Here is a 6,923-nt window from a genome sequence, read left to right on the forward strand (position 1 = left end):
AAAAGAAAATATCACCTTAAATATTTCATTAAACAAAAACAACTAAATTAAATTGAAAAAAAATCACATTAAATAAATGTCACAAATATTTAGAAAAAAAAAAACTTATTAAACCTAAGTTTTATATATTCCAGGACCACTGTTGTAAAACGACATTAATTGTATCATTAAATGCGTGATTGAGTAAAAATGTTATGTTTTGATTAAGCAGTGTGATATTATTGAAGACGTTGAACCTTTAACAACAGTAGCAACTTCTTGATAAAGCCACAATTATTTGAATATTAATGTTTTAATTATTGGCAGTAGGCATCTTCAAGTACGGCGTGAAGCTGGAGGACGTTATAAGAAGAATGAAAGTTAAAGATGTGCAGCACATGATTAGAAAAATCCTTCCGTGCATTGGTTGGTGCATCCAATATTAAATAAAATAAAGATAACTCTATAATTAATTAATGATAATTATGCTTAATTCGATTGAAGTTATCTATTTTATGTATGTGTATAGAAAAAAATATCCTATTTTACTAGTTATTAAATCATTAATAATTTTTCTATAAAATACTATTGATATACTTTCCGTATACTATACAGATATTATAATGTTAAGAATATGTATTTTTACGTCTCGTTATGTACTATTCAAAACCAGGTCTGTCATTGTTAAGTAATAGTTACTTATACTCTTACAAAAGGTGACTCGCCTTACGAATTAGTCTAAGCCGAAATTTTTGAAAGGAAAGAAGAACATGATGATGAAGAGATATTTACTTTGAAAAAGTTTTCTATTAATTATGTATTGTTATATATCGATATATCCTAACCACATAAAAATTAACGCATGGTCTGATAATATAATTATATTTAGTTATTGATATTGTAATTAGAATTGATACCGGTAGTTATCAATAAGTAAATTTAATATAGACATTTTTTTTATTAATTACTTATTTATTGAGTGTTATAATGTGTTTCTAGTACATCTCAACTCATAAGAGAGCACATACATGTTGAGATTATTTATTTAATATTTTTTTATTTAAATTAGCTTTTAGAACAAATTTCAATTTTAAGAACATACTTATAAAAATATACAAATATTTAACTTGGTTAGAAAATCAAGATTAATATATTGTAAACCTGAAACATTTTGTTTTATATATAAAGTATATTGATAAAACAACTAACAAGTTTTTCTAACTAAAATATATTTCATATCTTCAAAAGCCCTAAAAACTTTAATGGTAGTATTAAAGTTATTGTTTTTATTCGACTTTCAAAATGATACAAAAATTTTCAAAAGTCATTAGTTCATTCTTTGACGGTGGAAGTTATGATTTATTGGTACTAAGAATGTAGATTTATCTAGAAAAAATAGATTTATGGAAAGTTATGGTAAAAGACGACACTGATGATTTATTTAAAAATCTCATAACTCAAATCAAAATGCAGAAAGAGAAAAAAAAAAGACAAAGGTAAAGTCATGCTTGGTGTTTCACGAGTGATTTTTACTGGAATCATGACTTTAAAGTCACCCAAAAATATTTACAATTATTTGAAAGGAAAATATGAAGGAAACATGAATATTCAAGACAAGAAAGTTTTAAACTTGATAAGGAAGTTTGAGTTGGAAAGGATGAAAGAACATGAGATAATTAAGAAATACCTAAACAAATTGATAAGTATTACTAATAAAATAAACTTGTTGAGAAAATAGTTTTCAAATTTCAAGCTCGTTTGGGATGGTGCTAGAGAGATATGAAACATTCATTGTTTTGTTGAAAAGTACATAAAATTTGTCTACAATTACTTAGACATAAGTGATACATGTTTTACAAACACAAGTAACCAAGACTAACGAAAAAGATCATGCGGTTGAAGTTATTTTACTTCATTACTAACAAAGGTACTCTTGAAGTTAAGAACAATAAAAAGAACAAATATAATAACACTAGGTTTTTCCATCTCATTCCTATTGCAAGAAAAATAATCATCAACATAACAAGTGCTAGTGGCCAAATGTAAAAGGTTACAAATGTAGTCAATTGGGACAAGTAGAAAAGATATAAAAATTCCAAATTCCTCAAATAGATATTAAGATTGTATAAGATGAATTAGAGAAGAAACTACTTCATACAACATCATGTTACAATAAAAAAATCTATAAAAAGTTGGATTATAGATAGTGATTATACAAATCATATGACTGATAATTGAGAACTTTTCAAATAGCTTAACAAATATGATATTTTCAAAGAAAGAATTGAGAATGAAGAAGAACTTAATGTGATAAATATAGGATTTGCAATTAAAACAAATTCAGAAATCAAATTAATTTTTAAAGTCTTATATGTTATTGAGACTACTCAAATTTATTAAGTGTTACTCAAATCTTATAAAAATGTTATAAAGTTTCATTTAAAAACAAACTTTATTTGATCAAATATGTTAAAAACCTAGAAGTATTAAAAGTTTTTATATGAAAGACAAAATATTTGTTTTGGATTTGATGAAGGAAGAAATACAAATGAAGAGAATATAAAAGAATGATTAAAATAAAAAAATATGGATATCTCTTAAAGAAATTTGATGTCCAAACGAAAACAAATTAATGAAGATCCACATTTAACATCATGAAAATTCCAATGTCACTATCATAAAATTCACAATTGACAAAGAAGATTATGTTAATAAAAGAAGAAATACTAAAAATGTCAAATTTAATGAATATGTGATCTCATGGAAGAAGAAAGAATTTAAAAGAAGTATGATAATATCAAGCATAAAAAAAAGAAAGTAAATCAATTTTAAAGATTTGAAATTCAAATAACCAGATAATAATAAAAGATAAAATAGTAAAAAAAGGTATAAGATTCTAAAACAATTTAAAGACATAGTATTATAAAATAATCTCAATTTTATAAAACAAATTATTATAGTAATGTTCTTTTGGTGTGGATATTAAATAATACATCTTTTATGATTATTATTTTATGTTTTATTTTCTGATTTTACTATATTTTTATATAAAATTGAATATAAAGTTTGCAAATGATATATATACTCGTCAGGATAATTTGTATATTATCTTGTTAGTTTTATTTTGTAAGATTAAATTTTGTTTAAAATAAACTTTTTAATATAATATATGAGATTCTCAATATATTTTATCATATTTAAATATGAAATTATATATTTATTAGTAATTGTGTTAAATATGTTTTTGGTCTATAAAAATTGAAATTAGTTTTTTTTTTAAATTTTAGACTATTTTAGTCTCTCATCTCTAGAACAACATAAATTTAAGCATTTTAACCAAATTTTGTTAAATTTATTTGAAGTTTCAAAGGTGTTTGTTAACTAACTTTGAACAAAAAAGGTGTTAAAAGTGTAACCAACATAATGCTATCATGAAATGTGTTTGAAACGACAATTAAACTTAACAAAATATGATTAAAAGAACTAAATTCACATATTTATAAAATTGATGAATTAAAGGATAAAAACATATTTAACCCTTAATAATTTGATAATTAATAATACGATAATTTAATAAATGTTACTAGAAGAATCTTCAATATGATAATAAAAGGTAAATTTTAAATTTAATTTCAAAAAATTAATTTACTAGAACATAAACTTTGTACCAATTTATATTCCATTAATGTATATTCCATTAATGTAGAATCAATATCTTTAGAAATATATATAAAAAAAAAGTGGAGGGAATAATAAAAAGAAGAAAAAGTGGTGAGAAGGTTTAGTCATTGGAATGATTAAGATGAAAATTTATTAAAGGATGGCACTTCCCACCCACTACTTCAAATTGCAATCAATATACGAGGAAAGCTAAGATATCATATCATGGCTCCATCCCATGCATCATCTAATCAAATGTCAAACTACCATGCCAACCGAATAACTTCCACTGTATACCACCGACATGTCCGTGAAAAAAAGTTACAACCATTTACCACATTCATTAACTACATAAAATTGATAAATGTAATTGTAAAATAATAAAAAAATAGTAAAATTTACTCATTAATAATAATTGAGTACTAAACTATATAGTTAAATTTAATTTTAAATTTCATGTTAGAAATTTTACATTAATTAAAGATAAAACCAGTTTATAGTATATAAGTAAGTGTAAATTTCATTTTGTAAGTTATTTTTGTAAGATTGAATCAAATGTATAATTCGTAAGATGGTATCAGAGATGAGTTATAATTTTTCTTGATAAAATTTGTTGTTTGTTAGATCCATTATGTCATCTCAGAAAAAATGTATGTTGTTTATTAAATCTGTCATTCGTCGTCTGATACTATTAAGTCATTCATTAGAATCTTAAAACAAGTTTATAATTTATAAATAAATATAAACTTTATTCTAAATTAAATTAAACTTAAAATTTATTTCTTAACTATATTTGTATTAAACTTAAAAATTGGAATGTGATGTATTGTATCATAAAGGAAAAAAAAAGGAGATATTCACTATGAATTGAAATGAAGGTCATTATACAACTAGGTACAGTGAATGATTGAAAGAATAATGCAAATAGCAATAGCATTATATCCCTATCTTGAAAGTTATAATCATATGCTATAAAAGCATTTGCCAGAAAAAAAGCTATGATATTTGTAATCTAAGTTACTGGCAGTCTTCATTGACCAGATCCTTGAAGTTAATTGGTTGCAATGAATTCTAAACTGGTGGTTGTTACTTTGCAGAAGGTTCACTGGGATCATGTGCACGTTTCATGCACGCCATGATTGTAGCTTCACATGCTTAAGAAGATGCAGTGTTCATTCTACCTGTTAGAGGATTCTGAGATATAAAGCTTTTTATGGTTTATGACTCTCTTGATGCATTCTTCAGCTGAAAAGTTACAAGAAAAAAGTTTGATGCAGTGGTCCTGCTTCATAAAAGTATATTTAAAAGAGTGGTCCTATAGTGATTTGAAATCTGAGGAAATTGAATTTATTTGTGTGTGGATTGCTGCAACCAAAGAAAATAGTATATGCTGCTAAGCATATTTCTATATTCATCCTTAACAATTTGATTATGTCCTTTTGGTTGTAGCAAAGTTTAAGTGCCTTCTTTTCATATTTATCATTATCAATACATACTTCAGAAACATAAATTTGTTTTTTTTTTTTTCAAAAAAGAATTACAAACATGTTAATTATTTAATTAATTCGTTTTTTAAGATTTGCTTATGTTTTGCTATTTGTGAATACGATTCTCTTTGTAGATGTCTTTCACTAATGTTCATTTTAGTTTTTGAGATGGTAATTTTAAAACTGATTAATTTAGCTTTGAAAGAATGCTAAAATGTACATTTTAACACCAATCAACGATATTATGTTTTCACAAGTCAAAATCTAATAGATTAAATTATTAAAGAACATTTTATGATTATTAGACAAGACATTTTAAAATTAGCGAAAGACAGAATTACAATCTTTTTATTTTTAGAAAATAATAAATAGAAAAAAATAAAGAGTTAATTCCTCATTTCTTAAAAAATTACAATCTATGTCAATCTTAATTTAAGGTCAGTAAATTTCTTTTCCTTCAAATTTTAAATCTTTTTATTTCTTGTTTGGTTGTATGCTTGTGATTTATTGTGATGTCTCATGTAAAAAGCATATATATGGTAAATTAGATATGTGGTAATACATTTAATTTTTAATCATATTTTCTAAAAACAAATCAGAGTATTATTTATTTTTCTATATATTACTTAAAAATAAGAATGTTTTAAGATAAGAAAAGTCAAAATACTTTTGGTAATTATCAATTTCAAAGTCTATACTCATGTTGTTTATATGTAATATAAAAAATAATTAAATAATAATTAATTTAAAAGCCAAAATTATACGGATTAATTTAAATAATTTTATAAATTAAAAATTATTGGTATTTAAATAATTTTTTTATTATTAAAAATTTACAATTAATTTGTGAATCAAAATCTAATTTAATTTCTTAGTTCTATTATATTCATTTACAAGTATAAAATTAGAGTTTTTCAAATCAATAAATATACAAAGGAATTAAAATCATACTTCATATATTAGCATTGTTATTACCAAACACTTGTTCAAGAGATATCTCATTATTTCTTCATACCATTAAGGTGATCATAGTAAATGAAAAACAAATATACACACACAAATATAGAAGGATGAACTAATTTTACCAAAAAAACATACATATAATTTAGTTATTAATATAACAATTGAACACAAGTAAATCTAGACTTGATCATTCAGATACATTAATTGATGTTTATCTTTGACGTATTGTGTACTTGTAGTGACTTTTACTACTCTGTAGAGTTATTGTCAATGAGTTTCACTCTACCACATACAAGGTTAGTCCATTAACATCTTAGGCCAAGCTAAAATCCCTAGACTAGGATCTCCTACTCCTCTCACCACATACTTACCCTTCTCTACTTGATATTGGATGGTTATTAGAGCGTCAGAATAACCTCCAATATGAAATTCTTACACCAATACATACACAACTTGAAACCACATAAGAAACTTCCTTAAAATTTCTTTCACAACATACTATATATTCACAACCATGTTTAAAATCCATGAAGCATCAACAATTCCAAATAAATATGCATTGAATTCATATAAGTTATTGCAAACCAAACGGGAATAAGAAAATACAGAGAACATGCACTCACTTCGCACAAGGAACACTCAGCGTCAGGTCTGACGCCCAACATCAGGTTTGATGCTCAGTGCCAAAGCTCTCACATTTTTTCTCACTCAGCGAATTAACATGAAAATGCCCCGCCATCGATTAATGCTAGACCATTTGCACTTTGGTCGATTCAACGGTGAAAATGGAGTTCAACGCCATACCAGAAAATATGCACCTTCTCAAATTGTGAT

This window comes from Vigna radiata, chromosome 4 (genome assembly GCF_000741045.1).
Source record: "Vigna radiata var. radiata cultivar VC1973A chromosome 4, Vradiata_ver6, whole genome shotgun sequence".
In the NCBI taxonomy this organism is placed as follows: Eukaryota; Viridiplantae; Streptophyta; class Magnoliopsida; order Fabales; family Fabaceae; genus Vigna; species Vigna radiata.